Genomic DNA, 23,455 nt, shown 5'->3' on the forward strand with positions numbered 1-23,455 from the left:
TGGAGACAGATATGAGTCAAGGAAGCCAGCAGAGTATCAGAAACCTGGAAAAATCTCTGACTGGATGGGCTCAGGCGTTTGGTCACAAGCTGAGGTGGTTCAAAGTTTTGGATCTTTTTAAGCAGAATTTTTTTATTGTTTCTTTAAACAATCAAACACAGCAAGCAGCAAATATTTGGCCACACACTTCTGAAACCCCAAACCATATTCAGATTTTGGCAGACTAATTTCAGCTTTTCAATTAAGAAAACCACAACAAATTTTGAAGGAAAGCAGACATTGTCTGTGATTTTTTTCTGCTTTTTAAAAACCCCTAGTTTTCAATCCAGAAAAAGTTTTGATGGAAAATATTTGTCCAACCCTTTTAATGAGCGTTAGTGCCTTTTAGCACTAGCTGATACTGAGAACCAGTGATACCTTGTAAAGAAGTTTTCTCAAAACTGGGTTTGTGCTGCGATGCAGGTGGTTTATTTTTCCCAAGGCCGCCTGTGGGGTGTGGAGAGAGCAAGTGGGGCAATTTGCACTGGGCCCCGTAGGGGCCCCCATGAGAATATAGTATTTTATAGTATTGCAATTTTTTTTATAGAAGAGGCCCCCTAAATCGTCTGGGTGGCCCTGGGAGGGAGCAAGAGGCCAAGGGGTCGAATGGCAGGTTCACAAGAACTGATACTACCAAGTTCCGGTCCCAGATAGGAGCAAGTTTTAATAGCGGTGGGAATGTTATGATAATGCCTTTTAGAAATTTTATGCTGGGGATAGTGGAAAACCAAACCGTTTTCCACTGGAGGATGAAAGAAATTAACAGCTGAAAAATGTACATGCAGTGAACTGATGGATAGGCCCAATTTCTTAAAGGAGAGAAGACAGCACAGGATAAGAGGGACCCCAGACTCCTTGTGGGGGTAAGTGATGCTGCTGACACAAAATGGGAATTGCTTTCATTTGGCAATCCATGTAGAGAGTTTCCTGATATTATTAAGGATGAACTGGACCTCTTGTGAGCACAATTTCTCTAAATTCATTGTCCATCCAGAAACCAGGCTACCAGATGGAGTGACACCAGGTTGGGATGAATGGTCTTGTCTCTGTTCTGAGACAGGAGACCCGGATGTGCTACTCCCCCACCCTCATTTCTGCAAATGCAGAGCTACCCAGCTCGGAGGCTGTGTCTGGGGCTCCATTGACTCTGCAGCTGAATGCAGCACTACCAATAGGGTAATCTGATACGGGATGCACCAATTCCAGGTTGACTGCAGAGTGGAGCAAATTTTGCTCCTCCTTATTTAAGTAATAAACTAGTCACAATGTCCGACCTGATCCAGAAGTGCATGGACTGGATGAAGGACAATATCTTGCATGCTTCAGACACTTCCCAAACTTCAAGAAGACTGATATGTAGTGTAGACTCTTGTGGAGTCTAGAAACCCTGAGCTGTATGGTTCTTCACATGTGCTCTCCATCCCATTAGGGAGGCATCCACAATGAGTGTTTCTGTGGGCAATGCAGGAATAAAGACAACCCTACATAGACATTGTCCTTGGTTTCCCACCAGGTAAGTGACATCAGGACACTCAGAGGAAGTGTGACTTGTTTGTCCAGGAAGTTCCTGCTCAGAGCATAGACTATCCACAACCGTGCCTGGAAGCATCACATGCAAAACCTTGTGAAGGGGGTCACGTAGGTGCATGAGGCCATATGGCTTGGCAGTACCAGGCAGAACTAGACTGTTAGCTGGGGGCTGAGTCAAAGTTGGGTGATGAGATCCCCCATTGGAAAGAATCTGTCTTGAGGTAAGCTAACTTTGGGTGTTATGTTCAGATTTGCACCAATACATTCTAAAACTTGTGCAGGGGTTAAACTGGACTTGTTTGGATTTACCTGAAGTCTCAATCAGTGAAAGAGGTTGAGTAAAGAGGTAACTGTTGCCTGCACTTCCTGATACAACTGCCCTGTGAGGGGCCAATTGTCCAGGTAGGAAAAATTGGGCTGCCTCATTGACACAGGTATGCATGGACAGTACCTTTGTAAAAACCCTCAGGGCTGTCAAGAGACCAAAGGGAAGCACTCTGTACTGGAAGTGCTTTAGGTCCATTGCAACCCACAGGAGTATCCTGTGCACTGGTTGAAGGTCTATATGAAAATTGGAATCCTTCACAATGAGGATCAACTTCATTTAGGGAGGGGACTATTAGGCCCAATATAATTATCCTGAATCTTGAATGGTGAATGAAGATATTTAGCTGTCTTAGGATGGGTCTCCAGTCCCCCTTCTTTTGGAGAGATGAAGAAATATTTGGAGTAAAAGCCCTTCCCCTTGCGTTGAGGGGGTACAGGCTTCATTGCTCCTACCTGGGTTAGGGAGTCCACTTTCTATCTGAGAATCCCCTGAGAACAGATGGGAAGGGAGGTTTGGAGAAGGAGCAACAAGGAATTTTATTGGATAGCTGGTTCAAGATGATGTCTGAGACCGATTAGTCTGGTGTGATATTCTGTCAACACTGGGAGGAAACAGGCCAGGTGGACACTGAAGTGGGGATGGTACAGGGAGAGATGGTGCTCAAGTGTCCCATCAAAGTTTCTTCTTGATAGCTAGATAGGACTGAAGAGGATATGGCAGGGGTGCTGTTTGTCTTCTATGCTGCATCTGCTGGTACCTCTTAGGAGTCTCGGGGCTCGTCTACACTGGCAAGTTTTGTCGCCAAAAACTGCCTTTTGGCAACAAAACAGCCAGAGTACACACACTACAATGGGACTCACAGAACTACTCACGATGCTGCTCTCAGCAGCTGAGGAGGCTGTGGGAGAACTCAGAGAGAATCCCAAGATGCACAGCGATCAGCTCTTCCTTTCCACAACGCTGCACTGTGGGATACATACCCATGGTGCATTGCTCACCCTGTTGATGATGGTGTGCCCAGTGAGGACATGAACTGTCGACAGAGGGAGCAAGCATGAACACCCTTTGGTGATTTTTGTTTTGTCAACTTTTGGGTGTCAACTTAAGTTCTGTCAACAAAACTTGGTAGTGTAGACAAGCCCTCATAGGCTTTCAGATGATAAAAGGCTAAGGGGTCAGACAGCACCTATGAGGAAATGCCCTACACTATTTCCTACAGGTTACCAAGGTGTATATCCTGATGAGCAGAATTTTGCAGCAGAATCCTTAAAGCAGTGATCTGTTTTCTCACTAAACAGGTTGCTGTCCTCAAAAGAGAGGTCTTCTATCTTCTTGGGGAATCCTGAAGACTGCAACCAGGAAGCCTGCCTTACAACCACCAAGGTTGTCAGGGAGCGGGTGCACTACATCGTGTGACACCTGGAGCCATGATCTGGCAACCAGTTTCCTTTCATACAGGATTGCCTGGAATTGGGGCCTACATTTCTTTGGCAGTTTATCAGCTAATTCTGGCAGTTTACACTAATTAATAAAATCACATTTGAATATTAATGTCTGGTAATTGCTATGTGGAACAGTAGGTTGGCTGATGAAAAGTTCTTTCTGCTAAGGAGATCTAGTTTCTTTGCATATTTGCCTAAAGGGGTGGATCTAGGCTGAGGTAACCTGTTTCACTCCATAACTTTCTGGACTATTAGAGAGTGCCAGTTAGGGTGGGAAAACAAATATTCTGTCCTCCTGGAGTGAAGAAAATATTTTTTCAGTCCTCTTCAGGGTCAGGCACAGGTAGCTGGTGTGTGCCAAATTGTCTAAGGTACAACTACACAGCCACAGCAACAAGCCTCCCAGTCCAGATCGGCAGACTAGGGCTCACACTATCATACTAAAAATAATTATGTAAATGCTGTGATTCAGGCTGGAACTCAGGTTCTGAAGCCCACCTGCCCTTCTAGGCTTCAGAGCTTGAGCTCCAGCCCTAGCTGCAACTTTAGCTCAGTCTACACAGGTTTTTTCTTAGCTTGGTAGTGCAAGCCTGGGTCTGTCCACCCAGGCTGCTGCATGACGTGCAGACACACCCTTAGTCAGCTCCAGTATGGTTTCATTAATAGGTAATGCCACCTTGGCGGCAGCTGTAGTCTGGAGAATATCCAGGAGTCTATAAGTAGGGATCTTGAATCTCTGAGTGGAATCTGAAGAATTTCTGCAATTGAACTCAAGAAGTCCTGATACTGTCGATAATCATCTAGTGGCAAGAGAGCAGCTGGTGTAGCTGCCACATCTGGGGAGGAAGAAGAAAGCACTGCCAGTGGATCCAGCAGTACTGGCTGTTCTGGTTTAACAAAATGCTCTGGAGAGGACTGAGGTTCCTCTCTGGGAAGTGATCTTAGTTGAGAGCAATGCCCAGGATCCTTGTTGTGTGAGGCCCATAAGTATGAGGTGCCATTGGTTCCTAGCCAAATAGGGCGGGTTGTGAGGATGCGGAGGGGCCCTCTGGAAGCCCTGTCTGGGATGAGGTCTTGTTTCTGAACTGTCAGAGGAACCATTTTTACTGGTCCTGCTCATCTGAAGAGTGGGAGTCATGTCTTGTGAGAGTCTGAATTGAGGCAGGAACCAGCAACAGTGCGCCAGTGGTGTCAGAGCATCTACGTCATGTCTGGTGCTCATGACTGGTCAATGATGTGCCAATGGCATACAGGTGTCCATTGACAGGATTGGATCCAAAAGGATTGGTGTAAATTGCCAGGTCCTGAAGAAGAACATATCAAGACCAATGTTCCAATTTTTTCCATCCATGTGCGGAAAAATTTTTGTTATGGGCACCGAGGTATGTGCAGATGGGCACCACCAGTAGAAACAAAAAAACTAGAAATAATATACATATTTTAAAAGTTATCATAGGGATAATTACTCCATCCAGGACAGGTTAGTCATTTTAGAACTCACTACCCAAAGAATTAAGTGTAAGAGAAATAAAGATTATGAAATGTATAGACCTATCAAAACACTAAAATAACACTTTGAAAGAATAAAATTACAGAAAATATATGTGCATTGCAGGAAGTACCAAGAAAGAAAAACAACAACAATAATACATGTATGTGTTGGGAGGTGAGTGTGAAAGAGAGAGAGAGTGTGTGTGTGACACAGAGACAGTGCATGTACTGGCTGCTGGGGAAAGCTGTGTGCTGTCTTTTAAAGACACTCACTGAAAGCTCTTCTGCTCTGTTGTCTCCTTTCCCTGGCTCTAAGGAGATGGGGGGGAGGGGAAGGAGAGAGAGAGAGTTGGCTGCTGGGGAAATCACAGAAACAGTGCACTGTCTCTTTAAGAAAGGCACTCAGCCACTCACCATTCAGGCCTCAGCAACTCTGAGTCCTCCTGAGCCAGGCTGTCCTCTCTGCCCTTCTCTGTGGAGATGGGGTACAGAGGCGAGGGGAGGGGGACCCCCTGACATCAGCTCCCTGCTCTCCCACCCCCTGCCCCAGTCTGCACAGCCAGCAGGAGAGTCCCAGGAGCAGCTGCAGAATGGAGCAACATGGGAGGATGGGCACCTGAACATAAGCTGCCAGCTGTGCGCACCCTGCTAATCATCTGGGCAGCACTTGAATCTCTCCTGCATGGCTGCCCAAGCACACAGCTTACAGAGAACACAGATCAAGGCCTAGCAGGAGGAAATCTGGCAGGAGTCTCTGCCAGCTGTCTGGGAGTTTGGACATGACTGCCCTCTTATGGTGTGGTACCCTCAGTGCTGAGGGTGAATGCTTCCTTCTGTCCCTGTGTGATGCAGATGTCAATCCTGCTCCTTTCACAGTTTCAGAATTGTGGTAGCTTTCAGTACTGTCAGGACTAGCCCATGCTCCCGGCGAGCTCTGGACACATCTGTCCTGGGGCCCAGAGCCTCACTCGGCGCTGAAGGGAGAGAAACAGTCTTTTCTTAGAAGACTCATGGGGCAATTTGTTCTTCTTTTTCTGCCTCCATTTAATCAAGTTGTTGGCCTTGCTGGAGGAGTCCAAAGCTAGAGAGTGCCAGCTTTGGAGAGATGCCACTTGGAGGCTCAGGCTGGTGAGATGAGGAGCGGAGTGGTCCAGGATCAGATTGGGGCCTCAGAGAGAGCTCAGTTAAATGTCTCTGGAACCTGAACTCCTGAGACCGCCTAGTACAAGGGCGTAAGGAGCAGCAGCTATCACATTTCAGAGGAATGTATGATTCCCCAAGGTCTTACAAACAGCTCTCATGAGTGTCACTAACTGGGAAGACCAGGGGACAGCACAAAGGATTTGAAGCCTGGAATCTTGGCCATACTAGGTTCCTCCCTGAAAGTGAAGGAACAAGGCAGGAAATCCCTCCAAACTATCTGTCTAGACCAACTAAAGCAAACTATCTACGAAAAACTATTTAAGTCTGAGTGAGACCACTGGAAAGGCTACGGACAAACTGGGTTCTGTCCCAGACAGCAAACAGTAAACTGGTGAGGTGATTGGTCCATGCTGCTCCTTATACCTTCAGCTTAGACCAGCTTAGAGTAGGGTGCCGACATGGACCAACAGACATTGCTTTTGAAGAATCTTCTGGTCTCATGGAGAGCATGCGTACACGCAGCATGTAGGCATAGGGACCAGTACTCTAACAAAATCTGATCTTTCAGTCTTCTGTCAGTTTCAAAAAGTAAAAAATAAACAAACAAAACATTTGGTACAAAACAAAACAAATCGTTTTGCTTTCAAGGTTTTTTAATTTTTATAAAATTTAAGGAAATTTTGATATGAAAAATTGTTTTGGCTTGAAAAATCAAACATTTTATTCCAAAAGTGTTGAAATGTTTGGCAAATTCAGCAGAATTCATGAAATGCTTCAGCTGACTTGAATCTCCATTTTTTGTCAGAAAGCTTAGTTAAAAAAAATTTGCCCAGCTCTACTCAGCAGATCTGGGCTGAAACCCCACCTATGCCACAAATTTCCTGTGTGACCTTGAACATGTCACTTAATCTTTCAATTCCTCTTTGTCTCTCCATTACTCATCTGTAATACTTCCTTTCTCTCTCCTTTCTCCGTTTTGTCTATTTAGATTGAAAGTTACTGGTAACCCTCCTAACAACTAACGGTTTGGCCATTAGGGGGAAGCAGAAGCCTCATGTACACAGTAACCTGAACTTTTGAACTATCTTTTCTCTTCTGCCTCAAAGCAGAGAAAACTTGCTTCAAACCAGTTTTTACTAACCAGATAACAGAGTGCGGGATTTGACATTTACCAATCAAGTGTTAACACGCAAGGGTCTTCATCTGAAAGTGTATAAAAAGTTTGTGAAATTTGTGTGAGGCAGAGTCTTTTGTACCAAGGTACAGGGCTCTCCTTTCTTCTGCAGAATAAAGCATCTTTTCCTTATCCCTGTCAGGCTGTTATTGGTTCTCAGCTAGGCAGACCCGATATTTCGGTAACAGTTTATGGCGACCCCAGACAGGACTCTCCTAGCTCGGACATTGGATTCTGGATGGCTGAGGCGAACTAGAAGCGGCACCACCGACGTATTTAGCCCCTCTTCCTTGCTTCACTGCGGCCCCTGGGGTTCGTGCTCCGATAAGGTGAGCCCTAAAAGGATAAGGAAACGCTATCTGGTTCTGGTTCTGTTCTGTTTAATTAACCGGTTACTGCTTTTCTGCTCTGTACATTTGGACGTTAGGTCTGTGGGCGGAACTGAACCTCTCGTTCGTAATTCCTCAGGATGGAAGCTATAGCGTGCGATGAAGCTCTGAGGTTGATTTGAGATCCTTCTGTCCCGTCCCCTGTAGCAGTCAGTGTAATAGAGGTAGAAAATTCTGGATTAGACCATAATTCCCTCTGCTCTCTGTGTAATTCTCTGTTTGAGTGTCAGGAGACAGATGGGTGGGTCTCTGGGTAAACCCTCTAAAGACAACATATAATCCAAAGGGCTACGTAAATGGCCCCTACCCGGTGTTCAAAAAGGGATGTCAAGGAAGCGCTTTTTACAACTTTGCACCCAGGACTGGCCAGCCCTGGGAACTGCATGGCCCGAGTATGGCTCCTTTGATATTCCGACTCATTTAACCTCTTTGCGCCTGATATTGGAGAATCAGGCACCAGGTCAAATGGACTATTGGTTTTTGTGGGACGATGAGGATCATCATCACTTGAAGAAGGTACAAATCCAAGCCCTTCTATTCCCGAAAGTCTCTGCCCCTCATGAAGCCGATTGTTGGGAGGAGACCCCCCCCCATGTATTGTCCTAGACCGCAGCCACCCCCGGCAGTAATACCACCGGCTGTGGTGGACCTGGTTCCCTCCTCTACAGGGCCTGAGACAGCAGCCCCACCACCGAAAACTGAGAAAGCCACAATTCAAGTTGATGAATCAACTAGTAGAGCGACGGGTAGTGGGTACACTTCTTCTCGGTCCACCATCATTAGTCTGTCCCATACGAGACAGGGAGCACTCTATGGGGAAGAAATAGTTAATATCCAGGCACCCCTCTGGACCATCCCAGTTCCCACAAGGGATGGGAATGTGGTAGACCGTTATGTCCATGTCCCTTTTACTACTGCAGATCTTATGAACTGGCAAACCACTACGCCTCAGAGATGAACCGCACGTCGTTCATAGGCGATTCCATGCCATTTTTCAGTCTCATAATCCTGATTGGCAAGACGTGGGCCAACATTTAGACTATTACGTACGGAGGAGAAAGAGCGGGTCCTAAGGGGGGCCCAGGAGGCTGCAGAAGCTGCCGGTGACGGGCGTGATATTATAGCTCTCACCAACCCTACTCAATAGAACCCCAATAATTCAACCCACCAGGAAAATCTTAAGAAATTCCTAAACCATATTTTGACAGGTATAAAACAAGCAGGAGAAAGAACTCTAGATTGGTCTAAGGTCCATAATACTGTACAAGGGAAAGAAGAACACCCCTCTGACTTTTATGAGAGACTTTGTAAAGCATTTTGTACTTATACTAACATAGACCTCAAGGCTACGGACACACAGTCCACTGTCAGGCTTGTTTTTATCTCTCAGTCAGCCCCGGGCATTAAGAAGCAGTTGCAGCAGCTCGAGGGCGCTGAGGGAAAATCCCTGGAGGAACTGGTAAGCATGGCCACCCGTGTGTATCACACAAGAGATAAAGTACAAGAGACCAAACAGGTGAGGATGCTAGCAGCCCTTGTAAACGCTGGGAGTGAGAAACAAGGGGGGTGGTAGGGACCCTCCAGGTGGCAACCAAAAGAGGATCACGGGGGGGCCCCAAGCCGCGCTAATGAGATATGTCATTAGTGTAAGTAGCTTGGTCACTGGAAAAGAGAATGCCCAAACCGACGTACCGGACGACAGCCCTGACCTGAACACCAGATGGCTGTGGAAAGAACAAACGCTGTCAATAGTGAGGAATGACGGTGACCTGGGGGTCCACTTGTTACCTACTCAAATGACTTTACCACTTATGTTTGTTCCTCCACAGACCCCCAGGTCTGTTTAACTTTGGGAGGAACCGCTTATTCTTGTCTTTTGGACTCAGGGGCTGCCCTCTCTACTGTTACTGCCAAGCCAAAGAAAGGAAACCTCACAGATAAAAGCATTCCGGTAATGGGTATAAGCGGTAAGCCATTTGACTGTCCTGTATTGCAGGAGGCTGCTGTAGAAATCTCTGGTGTTTCAGCCTCCCATGCCTTTCTGCTAGCTCCTGATTCCCCAGTTAACCTTCTGGGCAGAGATCTGCTGTTTAAATTACGTGCTCAGATTTTCTTTTCAGATGATAAAATCATTCTTCGGTTGCCTCAGAATCAGCTCTCTCAGCTATGTGCCACATAAACCCAGGCTACTGAGGACACATTTCTGCCTGCGGGCCCGATGAACCTGCCTGAACAATTCAGACGAGAGGTACACGCCTCCCTGTGGGTCACTTCAAAGGCAGACTTGGGCACTCTCCAGACAGTGCCGGTACGAATAACCCTGAAGCCAGACATTGACATTCCTCAAATTCGTCAGTATCCCATCCCCCGAGAACATCTGTTGGGCTTCCAGAATCTTATCAACACATTCCTACGGTTGGGAGTGTTGGTTCGCACTAAGTCCTCCTTCAACATCCCCATCCTGCCTGTTAGAAAACCTAACCTGGATCCAGAGGGAAAACCGGTATACCGATTTGTCCAGGACTTGCGTGCAGTGAATAAAGTTTTCCAGGCTAGACATGTGGTGCCTAATCCCCACACTATCCTGACTGCCATTCCAGCAGGTACTGCTTGCTGTTCAGTAATAGACTTGTGTAATGTCTTTTTCAGTATTCCCCTAGATCGAGACAGCTGGGATATCTTTGCCTTTACATGGACGGACCCAGAGACTGGGAGGGCAGAACAACTGACCTGGACTCGGCTACCCCAGGGATAAGTTGAGACTCCAACTATTTTCTCCTCCATCCTGGCACATGATTTGGCTGACATCAACTTACCAGGTGGGTCTACGTATCTTTTGTATGTGGATGATGTCCTGGTTTGTTCCCCGGATCATGTAACATGTGAAATGGATACTATTTGCCTGCTAAACTGCTTGGCAGAGAAGGGACATAAAGTATCTCCTTCTAAGCTTCAGTTTGCTAAAGATAGGGTCACCTATCTTGGTCATGTGCTCACTCCAGGGCATCGGGCGTTATCCAGCCTCCGTATCCAGTCAATCCTCAATATTCCCCGACCAGACAAAAAACGTGAAATGCGGGGATTTCTAGGCCTTGCAGGATTCTGCCGTTCCTGGATTCCAGGCTTTGGGGAGATGGCAAAACCCCTCTTTGAACTGATCACTCATGATGCTGAGGAATCCCTACATTGGGACTCTGGGGCTATAAAAGCCTTCCAGGGAATTAAAACAGCTTTGGCCTCAGCCCCAGCCCTTGGACTCCCTGATTATTGAAAGCCTTTTGTTCTTTATGTACATGAGCGGCTAGGGGCGGCCTCCAATGTCCTCACACAGACCTTTGGGCCTAAGGAACGACCTGTAGCTTATTATTCCCAAAAATTGGATGCTGTAGCACAAGGCTTTCCTGGCTGCCTCTGAGCAGTGGTTGCTGCTGGTCTCCTGGTACCCCAAACAGAAAAGATTACCTTGGGCCATCCGATGACCCTACAGACCCCACATGCAGCCCAACAGCTGTTGGTTCAAAAAGGCACTCAGCATTTAACCAGTCAGAGACTAACACACTTGGAAATTTCTTTATTATCTAGGACCAAATTGAAAATTGAACAGTGTCATACCTTGAACCCTGCGACCCTGTTGCCTTTCCCAGACAACGAGCATGAGCCCTCACATGATTGCCTTCAGATAGTATAATATCAAGAAAAACCTCGCTTAGATCTTTCAGATGTGCCCATTCCGAATGCTGAACTGGAGCTGTACGCAGATGGCTCTGCACGGCTCGTGGAGGGCCAGTGAGTATCTGGATTCCCAGTTACTACTCAGTTTGAGGTATTGCAGTCTGCTCCACTGAGACCCTCCACCTCAGCCCAGGTGGCAGAACTGATAGCCCTCACCTGAGCATGTGAGTTGGCAGCAGGTCAGTCGGTAAACATATTCACTGACTCGAAATATGCCTTTGGTGTTTGCCATGACACAGGCCAACTGTGGGCAGAATGTGGGTTTATCACCTCCAGTGGCACTAAGGTAGCACATGGGCCCTTGATCCTGAAATTATTGGAAGCTATTCATTTGCCATCTAAGATTGCTATCGTCCATGTCCGGGCCCATCAGAAAGGAGATGATCCTACCGTCTGTGGCAACAGACTGGCCAATTCAGCTTCAAGAGCGGCTTCCCTACAGCCTTATGTTGCCCACCAGATGGCACTCACGTCCTCTCTTCCACCAACTCCAGTCCTGGTCCCTTTTACCCCTGAGCCACTAGAAGTTAAGCACTGGGAGAGTATGGGGGCCACTAAAACGCCAAGGGGGGAGTGGCAACTACCAGATGGAAGAAGGGCATTGCCCTGAGCTGCTTTGCAGCCTGCCTTACTTAAACTACATCAGGAAACACACGGTGGAGCAGAAGCTATGGCAGCTACCGTAAATAGACTTTGGTATGCTCCTGGAGTATTTCAGGAAGCTAAATGGGTCCTTGCTACCTGTGACATCTGTGCAAAATTCAATCCACGGGGGGAACCTAAAGGCCCCCCCGGAGCCAGGTTATGGGCATACACGCCCTTTGAACAACTCCAAATTGACTATTTTGAGATGCCTAAGTGCCAAGGCTACAAATACCTTCTTGTAATCGTGTGCCAACTGACTGGTTGGATCGAAGCATTCCTGACTAGACTAGCAACCTTGGAAGTGGGGAAAACCCTATTGAACCATATCATTCCTAGGTTTGGCCCTCCTAGGTCTATTGACTCAGACTGTCATAAACAGATAGTTAAGGGTTAATAGAACAGAAGTACTTCATGTCTCTTTTGCCTGTAAAGGGTTAACAAGATCAGTGAGCCTGGCTGTCACCTGACCAGAGGACCAATCAGGGGGCAGGATACTTTCAAATCTTGAGGGAGGGAAGTCTTTGTGTGTGCTGTTAGACTTTGGTTGTTGTTCTCTCTGGGTTTTGAGAGTGACCAGACATGTAACCAGGTTTCTCTCCAATCTCCCTGATACAGGGTCTTATAGATTCAAAATAGTAAGTACTAGGTGATAAGGCGAGTTAGGCTTATGTTTGTTTTCTTTATTTGCAAATGTGTATTTGGCTAGAAGGAGTTCAAATGTGTATTTTGCTGAAAGGATTTTAATTTGTACTTGTATACTTAGGCTGGGAGGGTATTCCCAGTGTCTATAGCTGAAAGACCCTGTAACATATTCCATCTTAAATTTACAAAGATAATTTTTACTGTTTTTTCTTTCTTTAATTAAAAGCTTTTCTTGTTTAAGAACCTGATTGTTTTTTTATTCTGGAGAGACCCCAGGGGACTGGGTCTGGATCCACCAGGGAATTGGTGGGGAGAAAGGAGGGAAGGGGGAGAGAAAGCTTAATTTCTCTCTGTGTTAAGATTACTTTCTCTCTCAGGGAGAGTCTGGGAGGGAGAGGGAGAAGGAGGGGGAACGGTGAATTTTCCTCTCTGTTTTAAGATTCAAGGAGTTTGAATCACAGTAATCTTCTAGGGTAACCCAGGGAGGGGAAGCCTGGGAGAGGCAACGGTGAGGGAAAGGGTTTACTTTCCTTGTGTTAAGATCCAGAGGGACTGGGTCTTGGGGGTCCCTGGGCAAGGTTTTGGGGGGACCAGAGTGTACCAGGCACTGGAATTCCTGGTTGGTGGCAGCGCTACAAGTACTAAGCTGGTAATTGAGCTTAGAGGAATTCATGCTGGTACCCCATCTTTTGGATGCTAAGGTTCAGAGTGGGGGTTTATACCATGACACAGACCAAGGAACTCATTTCACTGCCCAGGTTATTCAGGCCCTTGCAAAGGCCCTGGGTATTACCTGGCTTTTACACACCCCTTGGAGACCACCATCTTCGGAACAAGTGGAAAGAATGAATCAGACTCTGAAACGTAAACTCTCTAAACTGTGCACTCAGACTGGGCTAAAATGGCTTCAGGCCCTGCCTCTGGCCCTTCTAGCAGTTCGAACTGCCCCCAGAGGCTGGCTCCATCTCTCACCCTTTGAATTTTTATTTGGCAAGCCATACACCGGATTTGCTGATCCAGGATCTGTGACTGATTTAGCCACTTGGGGTGACGAGGAACTATCCAGATATGTTGTTTCCCTCCAAACTACCCTCACCTCTCTCCACAGGTACGCAGCTCAGTTTCAGTCCCTACTCATCGGATCACTCCGGGAGACTGGGTTCATGTGAACGAGTGGATACATGAGCTTCTCCAACACCAGTGGGCGGGCCCCTTCCAAGTCCTTCTTACTTCCCACACTGCAATTGGATTGCGAGAGCGAAACACTTGGATTCATCACATCCGAGTCAAGCTAGCCCCTAGGCCGTGGCCAGAAGCAGACGACTCCGGACCTTGAGGGAGCCCCGCCAGCTCTTCCCAACGCAACCCGGAAGAGCCTGAAGCAGACGATACCTGGAAGGCTGAGCCTCTCGAGGGACTAAAGCTCCTGTTCCAATGGAATAAGTCCTGAGACTTTACTGACTATGAATTTCTGGGTGGTGGTACAATAGTTATTTGCTTTTAGTTTGCCCTTTGTACATTCCAACCCCCACCCAGCAGTTGGATCTTTACAGCGACTGGCCACACTGGGACACCTGTCTGATTGCTGGCTGTGCCATCAAACTCGTTCTGAAGAAGGAATAGGGTTGTGGGCTGTTCCTGCAAATCTCTCCAAAGTACTCTCCTTGCAGGTAGTACGAAAAACTGAATGGGCATGGGTAGGGGAATACCAGTCTGATAAATACGAGAAGGTGTCTGAAGTTTGGCATTATTACTGGGAGGCTAAGGGGGTCCCTCTTTTTGATATTCTTGGAATTGGGTATAACCTGCCCCTTTGTTTGGAAAACACTAAAGGAATTGGGAAAGAGGTAGGCTACCTTCCCCTTGAGGCCTGTGATCAAACCCTTTGATTTGATGTCGGAACCGGAACCTTTTCCCCTTTAAATACTTTTGAGAACGCCCATATGCCCCCTTGCCTCCCAGATGGGGTTTTTACTGTAAAATCAACAGGCATTCTTTATCAAGGGAAATGGTTCCCCTCGTTCCTCCCACTGGGCCCCATGAATAGCACACATACGTTTTATATGGATATTTACGCTGGTGTTGTGTTGCCTCACCCATCCCTTGAAAAGGTGTCTGGATGCCCATAACCCATGGGATCGCTTGCAAGTTTTACAGCTAATTTGTTTGCTGTTATGTATTGTGGGGGTATCATAAATGCCACCCATGCCCTGGGACGCTTAAATATCTCCCATTGGAGGTGCCAGGACTGTATAATAGGTACCCCCAAGGAGTGGGATGTGTTAGTGACCCGGTGCCACTGAGTCGGGGGTAATACCCTTACCCTTTATTTGGAGACCCCTGGCTTGTATTTTATTTGTGGCCATAGCGCCTACAAGGGTTTCCCTCCCAGCTGGCAGGGTCGGTGTGGTGCGGCCCGGGTGTTGCCTGATGTCCAAATTAACAACACATTAGATTCTAGTCAGATCCTCAACCTGGGAAGCTATTCTCACAAGCTTTTTGCCCCCTCCATAAGGACTAGAACCAAGCACGCCAAGAATCCCTTAGTTGTCAGGCAGACAGGATTCCATTCCTTTGTTCGTGCGTTCATTCCTGGGATGGGGGAAGCTGAACTAGAAAAAGCAATTGTAAACATTTCTGCAGAGCTTGAAAAAACAGCGAATGCATCAATAGACGCTTTTCAAAAGTTGCAACGAGAGATTGATGAAGTAGCAGAAATGGCTATGCAAAATAGACGTGTGCTAGATGCCATGTGTCATAAACAGATAGCTAAGGGTTAATGTCTCTTTCACCTGAAGCACCTGACCAGAGGACCAATCAGGAAACCGGATTTTTTCAACTTTGAGTGGAGGGAATTTTGTGTCTGAGGTCTTTGTTTTCTGTCTGCCTGCTGTCTCTGAGCTTTGGAGAAGTAGTTTTTGCTTTCTAATCTTCTCTTTCTAAGTGTAAGGACAAAGAGATCAGATAGTAAGTTATATGGTTTCTTTTCTTTGGTATTTGCATGAATATAAGTGCTGGAGTGCTTTGATTTGTATTCTTTTTGAATAAGGCTGTTTATTCATATTTCTTTTAAGCAATTAACCCTGTATTTTGTCACCTTAATACAGAGAGACCATTTGTATGTATTTTTCTTTCTTTTTTATATAAAGCTTTCTTTTAAGACCTGTTGGAGTTTTTCTTTACTTCAGGGAAATTGAGTCTGTACTCACCAGGGAATTGGTGGGAGGAAGAAATCAGGGGGAGATCTGTGTGTGTTGAATTTGCTAGCCTGATTTTGCATTCCCTCTGGGTGAAGAGGAAAGTGCTTTTTGTTTCCAGGACTGGGAACGGAGAGGGGGAGTCACTCTGTTTGGATTCACAGAGCTTGTGTCTGTGTATCTCTCCAGGAGCACCTGGAGGGGGGAAGGGAAAAAGGATTATTTCCCTTTGTTGTGAGACTCAAGGGATTTGGGTCTTGGGGTCCCCAGGGAAAGGTTTTTCAGGGGGACCAGAGTGCCCCAAAACACTCTAATTTTTTGGGTGGTGGCAGCAAGTACCAGGTCCAAGCTGGTAACTAAGCTTGGAGGTTTTCATGCTAACCCCCACATTTTGGACGCTAAGGTCCAAATCTGGGACTAAGGTTATGATATGGTGTGCAGTGGTGGGATAGAATCCAGAAGCCAGTAGGAATATTATATTTTTCTTTTCTCTGCTAGGGACTTTTTAGCAGAGAGAGTTTGGTTTTAAAAAGAAACCAGAGAGAATTTTTTTTTCTGCTCTCTCTGGCAGTTTGTGGCTTGCATCTTAAGCAAGAAACCATTAAGGTGCTATTAAGAGTCTTTTGTCACACAATAGCACTCCCATTGAGAGTCATTACCAGCACTATATACATGTAAATAAAGTGGTTTTTCAGGTTTACTTAACATTGAAGATTAGCTAAAGGCACTGTTGCTAGGCAGACTTCAGGAGGCAACAGAGAACCTGCAGTTCAGAAGATAAACACCGGAGGGCACCCCAACACAAGAAAACAGGAATCATGACTTCTAAGGCAAAAATTGAGGCCGAAGAGCAATTCAAAGAAGCTGAACACAGGCGACAACTGGAGCTGAAAAAAAGGAAGAAAGCATCAAACTGGCAGCCTACCAAAGAGAACAGGCAGCCAAAGAGGCAGCACACAAAAGAAAACTAGAAGAAGAAGAGGCAGCCCACAGAAGACAGATAGAACTCCAGAGGGAAGCCCACCAACAGGCCATGGAATTAGAAAAGGCTAAGCAACAGACTCCAGCCAATCCTAACAACCCATCGCCAATTATTGCTCCACAGCACAGGAAATTTCCCACCTACAAGGCAGGTGATGACACCGAGGCCTTCTTGGAAAATTTTGAAAGAGCCTGTCTTGGGTACAGCATCCCCGAAGACCAGTACATGGTAGAATTAAGGTCACAGCTCAGTGGACCTTTAGCAGAGGTGGCAGCTGAAATGCCTAAGCAGCAAATGAATGACTATAAACTTTTTCAAACCAAGGCCAGATACAGAATGGGGATAACCCCAGATCATGCCCGTCGGCGCTTCAGAACCCAAAAGTGGAAACCAGAGGTGTCATTTCCCAAACACGCCTACTACGTTGCAAAAAACTATGAGGCCTGGATAACAGGAAACAACGTTCAAACCTTGGAAGAACTGCACCTCCTCATACAAATGGAGCAGTTCTTGGATGGTGTTCCTGAAGACATCACACGGTACATACAAGATGGAAAACCCAAAGATCTCGCTGAGGCGGGGGAGATTGGAGCCAAATGGATGGAAGTGGCAGAAAGCAAGAAAGCTACTGTCAAGGGGAACGATTACCCCAGGGGGCACACAGACCATAAACCCTACAACCGAGGACAGCCAAAGACCCCACATACCACCCAAGTAAAGCCACAGACACCCTACTCTTCCACCTCACCAGTCTCCAGTAACTCACCTCGGCCCAGTGACCCATCAGATGGAAGATGCTTTAAGTGTAATGAACTGGGACATATCAAGGCCAACTGTCCAAAGAACACCATGCGAGTGCAATTCATTACACCACCATCACACCAAAGATCCCCAGGCCCGGATGCCTCTCAAATACCCTTGGAGCGAAGGGAAAATTTGAGAGTGGGCGGAAAGAAGGTTACTGCATGGAGAGACACGGGGGCACAAGTGTCAGCTATCCACCAATCCTTCGTAGACCCCAAATTCATCAACCCAAAGGCCAAAGTTACAATTTACCCCTTCATGTCACAAGCTGTAGACTTGCCTACAGCTGAACTGCCTGTCCAGTACAAAGGCTGGTCAGGAATGTGGACTTTTGCAGTCTATGACAATTATCCTATCCCCATGCTACTGGGGGAAGACTTGGCCAACCAGGTGAGGCGGGCCAAGAGAGTGGGAATGGTTACACATACCAAACCAGGCAAGCTTCCAGACCCATTCCTGTTCCTGAGCCGTCCACAGAGGCCCCGTCTGTGTTACCTGAGACCCAGACAGAGGTAGTGGATCCAGATTCCACGCCAACCACTGAAACAGCCACAGCACCTCCAGTCCCAGACCCGGAACTGGAACAGCAACCAGCACCAGCAAGTGCAACCACATCTTCAAACTCAAAGCCAGAGGGCGCCAGCGAGCCAAAACTGGCAGAAGCAACAGACAGCCATACCCAAAAGGCTCAGCCAGAGCCTGAAATAACCTCAGGTACACCAGCGGAGAGCGGTTCACCAGCACCGGAAACAACCCCATCACCTACATTGCTTCCAGAGGGACCAAGCCCAAGTCCACAGTCTGAGGAAGAACTGGTGACCCCAGCCTCAAGGGAACAGTTCCAGACTGAGCAGGAAGCAGATGACAGCCTTCAGAAAGCTTGGGCGGTGGCAAGGAGCACCCCACCACCTCTCAGCTCTTCTAATCGATCCCGGTTTGTTATAGACCAAGGACTTTTATACAAGGAAATTCTTTCTGGTGGACACTGGGAAGAATGGCAGCCGCAAAAACAGTTGGTGGTTCCAACTAAGTACCGGGGGAAGCTCTTAAGCTTAGCCCATGATCATCCCAGTGGCCATGCTGGGGTGAACAGAACCAAGGACCGGTTGGGGAAGTCCTTCCACTGGGAGGGGATGGGCAAGGACGTTGCCAAGTATGTCCGGTCTTGTGAGGTATGCCAAAGAGTGGGAAAGCCTCAAGACCAGGTCAAGGCCCCTCTCCAGCCACTCCCCATAATTGAGGTCCCATTTCAGCGAGTAGCTGTGGATATTCTGGGTCCTTTCCCAAAAAAGACACCCAGAGGAAAGCAGTACGTACTGACTTTAGTGGACTTTGCTACCCAATGGCCAGAAGCAGTCGCTCTAGGCAACACCAGGGCTAACACTGTGTGCCTGGCCTTAACAAACATATTTGCCAGGGTAGGTTGGCCCTCCGACATCCTTACAGATTCAGGGTCTAATTTCCTGGCAGGGACCATGGAAAAACTGTGGGAAACGCATGGGGTGAATCACTTGGTTGCCACCCCATACCACCATCAAACCAATGGCCTGGTGGAAAGGTTCAATGGAACTTTGGGGGCCATGATACGAAAATTCATCAACGAATTCTCCAATAATTGGGACCTAGTGTTGCAGCAGTTGCTGTTTGCCTACAGGGCTGTACCACATCCCAGTTTAGGGTTTTCACCATTTGAACTTGTGTATGGTCACGAGGTTAAGGGACCATTACAGTTGGTGAAGCAGCAATGGGAGGGGTTTACGCCTTCTCCAGGAACTAACATTCTGGACTTTGTAAGCAACCTTCAAAGCACCCTCCGACACTCTTTAGCCCTTGCTAGAGAGAACCTAAAGAATGCTCAGGAAGAGCAAAAGGCCTGGTATGACAGACATGCCAGAGAACGTTCCTTCAAGGTAGGAGACCAGGTTATGGTCTTGAAGGCGCAACAGGCCCGTAAGATGGAAGCATCATGGGAAGGGCCATTCACGGTCCAAGAGCGCCTGGGAACTGTGAATTACCTCATAGCATTTCCCAATTCCTCACAAAACCTAGAGTTTACCATGTTAATTCTCTCAAGCCTTTCTATTCCAGAGACTTACAGGTTTGTCAGTTTACAGTCCAGGGAGATGATGCTGAGTGGCCTGACGGTGTCTACTACGACGGGAAAAAAGACGGTGGCGTGGAAGAGGTGAACCTCTCAACCACCCTGGAACGTCTGCAACGGCGACAAATCAAGGAGCTGTGCACTAGCTTCGCCCCATTGTTCTCAGCCACCCCAGGACGGACTGAACGGGCATACCACTCCATTGACACAGGTAATGCTCACCCAATCAGAACCCCACCCTACCGGGTGTCTCCTCATGCCCAAGCTGCTATAGAACGGGAGATCCAGAACATGCTACAGATGGGTATAATCCGCCTATCTACCAGTGCATGGGCATCTCCAGTGGTTCTGGTACCCAAACCAGATGGGGAAATACGCTTTTGCGTGGACTACCGTAAGCTAAATGCGGTAACTCGTCCAGACAACTATCCAATGCCACGCACCGATGAGCTATTGGAGAAGTTGGGACGTGCCCAGTTCATCTCTACAATAGACTTAACCAAGGGGTACTGGCAAGTACCGCTAGATGAACCTGCCAAGGAGAGGTCAGCATTCGTCACCCATGCGGGGGTGTATGAATTCAATGTCCTTCCTTTCGGCCTTCGAAATGCACCCGCCACCTTCCAGAGGCTGGTAGATGGTCTACTAGCTGGACTGGGAGAATTTGCAGTTGCCTACCTCGATGATGTGGCCATTTTTTCAGACTCCTGGCCCGAACACCTACTACACCTGGAAACGGTCTTTGAGCGCATCAGGCAGGCCGGACTAACTGTTAAGGCCAAAAAGTGTCAAATAGGCCAAAACAGAGTGACTTACCTGGGGCACCAGGTGGGTCGAGGAACCATAAACCCCCTACAGGCCAAGGTGGATGCTATCCAAAAGTGGCCTGTCCCAAGGTCAAAGAAACAGGTCCAATCCTTCTTAGGCTTGGCCGGATACTACAGGCGATTTGTACCACACTACAGCCAAATCGCTGCCCCATTGACCGACCTGACCAAAAAGACCCAGCCAAATGCCGTTAAGTGGACTGATGAGTGTCAAAAGGCCTTTACCCGACTTAAGGCAACGCTCATGTCTGACCCTGTGCTCAGGGCCCCGGATTTTGACAAACCATTCCTAGTAACCACAGATGCATCTGAGCGTGGTATAGGAGCAGTGCTCATGCAGGAAGCAACAGATCACAACTTCCATCCTGTCGTGTTTCTCAGCAAGAAACTGTCTGAGAGGGAAAGTCACTGGTCAGTCAGTGAAAAGGAATGCTATGCCATTGTGTACGCCCTGGAAAAGCTACGCCCATATGTTTGGGGACGGCGGTTCCAACTACAAACTGACCATGCTGCACTAAAGTGGCTTCATACTGCCAAGGGGAACAACAAGAAACTTCTTCGTTGGAGTTTAGCTCTCCAAGATTTTGATTTTGAAATTCAACACATCACAGGAGCTTCTAACAAAGTTGCTGATGCTCTCTCCCGTGAGAGTTTCCCAGAATTCAGTAGTTAAAAAGTGTTCTTAAAATGCAGAAGTCTGTTAGTTATATACTTAGTGGTATATGTAAAGGTGCATGTGTTGTATTAATCTGTTTATTTTCAAGTTCTAGAAGGAAATCGCCGCCAGTGAGCTTCCCCACTGTCTGCAATTTGGGGGGGCGTGTCATAAACAGATAGCTAAGGGTTAATGTCTCTTTCACCTGAAGCACCTGACCAGAGGACCAATCAGGAAACCGGATTTTTTCAACTTTGGGTGGAGGGAATTTTGTGTCTGAGGTCTTTGTTTTCTGTCTGCCTGCTGTCTCTGAGCTTTGGAGAAGTAGTTTTTGCTTTCTAATCTTCTCTTTCTAAGTGTAAGGACAAAGAGATCAGATAGTAAGTTATATGGTTTCTTTTCTTTGGTATTTGCATGAATATAAGTGCTGGAGTGCTTTGATTTGTATTCTTTTTGAATAAGGCTGTTTATTCATATTTCTTTTAAGCAATTAACCCTGTATTTTGTCACCTTAATACAGAGAGACCATTTGTATGTATTTTTCTTTCTTTTTTATATAAAGCTTTCTTTTAAGACCTGTTGGAGTTTTTCTTTACTTCAGGGAAATTGAGTCTGTACTCACCAGGGAATTGGTGGGAGGAAGAAATCAGGGGGAGATCTGTGTGTGTTGAATTTGCTAGCCTGATTTTGCATTCCCTCTGGGTGAAGAGGAAAGTGCTTTTTGTTTCCAGGACTGGGAACGGAGAGGGGGAGTCACTCTGTTTGGATTCACAGAGCTTGTGTCTGTGTATCTCTCCAGGAGCACCTGGAGGGGGGAAGGGAAAAAGGATTATTTTTGTTGTGAGACTCAAGGGATTTGGGTCTTGGGGTCCCCAGGGAAGGTTTTTCAGGGGGACCAGAGTGCCCCAAAACACTCTAATTTTTTGGGTGGTGGCAGCAAGTACCAGGTCCAAGCTGGTAACTAAGCTTGGAGGTTTTCATGCTAACCCCCACATTTTGGACGCTAAGGTCCAAATCTGGGACTAAGGTTATGATGCTGTTATGTATTGTGAGGGTGTCATAAATGCCACCCATGCCCTGGGACGCTTAAATATCTCCCATTGGAGGTGCCAGGACTGTATAATAGGTACCCCCAAGGAGTGGGATGTGTTAGTGACCCGGTGCCACTGAGTCGGGGGTAATACCCTTACCCTTTATTTGGAGACCCCTGGCTTGTATTTTATTTGTGGCCATAGCGCCTACAAGGGTTTCCCTCCCAGCTGGCAGGGTCGGTGTGATGCGGCCCGGGTGTTGCCTGATGTCCAAATTAACAACACATTAGATTCTAGTCAGATCCTCAACCTGGGAAGCTATTCTCACAAGCTTTTTGCCCCCTCCATAAGGACTAGAACCAAGCACGCCAAGAATCCCTTAGTTGTCAGGCAGACAGGATTCCATTCCTTTGTTCGTGCGTTCATTCCTGGGATGGGGGAAGCTGAACTAGAAAAAGCAATTGTAAACATTTCTGCAGAGCTTGAAAAAATAGCGAATGCATCAATAGACGCTTTTCAAAAGTTGCAACGAGAGATTGATGAAGTAGCAGAAATGGCTATGCAAAATAGACGTGTGCTAGATGCCATGAATGCTGAATTAGTTGGGGCTTGTGCTCGCATTGGGGAAAAATGCTGTTTTTATGTTAATCACTCCGGCTTAATTGAAAAGGATTTACAAGCTATTAAGAATGCTGCTGTTGTTTTCCATGCTGTCTCTCTTGATCACACCTTTAGTTTTGAGGACCTCTTCCCAGACCTTTGGTCATGGTTTACTGGCCTCTTCCGTACAACTGTTAAATGGATTATTTTTTTCCTGTTCTTCCTACGTATTTTTTGGGTAGTAATGCACTGTGCAAAATGTCTGTGTAATGCTGTAACCAAAGGCTCTGCTGTTCGTAAGAAAACCCAGTATCTGTCTCTTCAGCTTGAATGCAAATTACGTAACGGGCCTGACAATTTGGGTTTGTCAGGCCCGAAGCGGGGACTGTGAAAGTTACTAGTAACCCTCCTAACAACTATCGGTTTGCCATTAGGGGGAAGCAGAAGCCTCACGTACACAGTAACCTGAACTTTTGAACTATCCTTTTTCTTCTGCCTCAAAGCAGAGAAAACTTGCTTCAAACCAGTTTTTACTAACCAGATAACAGAGTGCGGGATTTGACATTTACCAATCAAGTGTTAACACGCAAGGGTCTTTGTCTGAAAGTGTATAAAAAGTTTGTGAAATTTGTGTGAGGCAGAGTCTTTTGTACTAAGGTATAGGGCTCTCCTTTCTTCTGCAGAATAAAGCATCTTTTCCTTA

General features: G+C 46.9%; 1 protein-coding gene across 1 annotated transcript in view; it reads right to left on the reverse strand.

Annotated features, from left to right (window-relative positions):
- THSD7A (thrombospondin type 1 domain containing 7A) overlaps positions 1–23,455 on the reverse strand; it is a 562,828-nt gene that overhangs the window by 18,510 nt on the left and 520,863 nt on the right. The gene's annotated exons all lie outside the window — the stretch shown is intronic.

This window comes from Gopherus flavomarginatus, chromosome 2 (genome assembly GCF_025201925.1).
Source record: "Gopherus flavomarginatus isolate rGopFla2 chromosome 2, rGopFla2.mat.asm, whole genome shotgun sequence".
NCBI classification, from domain to species: Eukaryota; Metazoa; Chordata; order Testudines; family Testudinidae; genus Gopherus; species Gopherus flavomarginatus.